The sequence below is a fragment of the Eleutherodactylus coqui genome, unplaced genomic scaffold (assembly GCF_035609145.1).
Source record: "Eleutherodactylus coqui strain aEleCoq1 unplaced genomic scaffold, aEleCoq1.hap1 HAP1_SCAFFOLD_42, whole genome shotgun sequence".
NCBI lineage: Eukaryota > Metazoa > Chordata > Amphibia > Anura > Eleutherodactylidae > Eleutherodactylus > Eleutherodactylus coqui.
In genome coordinates this window covers 1,287,426-1,287,971 of record NW_027101829.1, presented here as the reverse complement: position 1 = coordinate 1,287,971, position 546 = coordinate 1,287,426, and positions in this window count along the sequence as shown.

The following is a 546-nucleotide window of genomic DNA, read 5'->3' as shown; positions in this document are numbered from 1 at the left end:
CAAAGTGGGACTTTTTATACAAGTCTTGCTACAATGACTGGGAATCAAAAGCAAAGCCAGACCCCATGTACATACAGCTGTTTCCGGGTTATTGCCCATCATCAGTGTACAGTAGGAGTCTGGCTTTTGCTAGTGAGAGGCCTGGGACAGGGGTCAGAAACGCTCTTTTCTCCTTAGGGAGAGCAACTATATACTATAAATAAGTGAGGAGACTCAAATGGCCACGCACGCTCCTCTGGGTAATATGCAAATAAGGGAGATGGAATAAATCCTCCACAGTGCCACCTATTGAAAGGCAGCATTCCTTCGAGTCAAAGTGAGACTTTTTATACAAGTCTTCTTACAATGACTGGTATTCAAAAGCAAAGCCAGACTCCATGCACTTACAGCTGTTTCCGGGTTATTGCCCATCATCAGTGTACAGTAGGAGTCTGGCTTTTGCTAGTGAGAGGCCTGGGACAGGGGTCAGAAACGCTCTTTTCTCCTTAGGGAGAGCAACTATATACTATAAATAAGTGAGGAGACTCAAATGGCCAAGCACGCTCC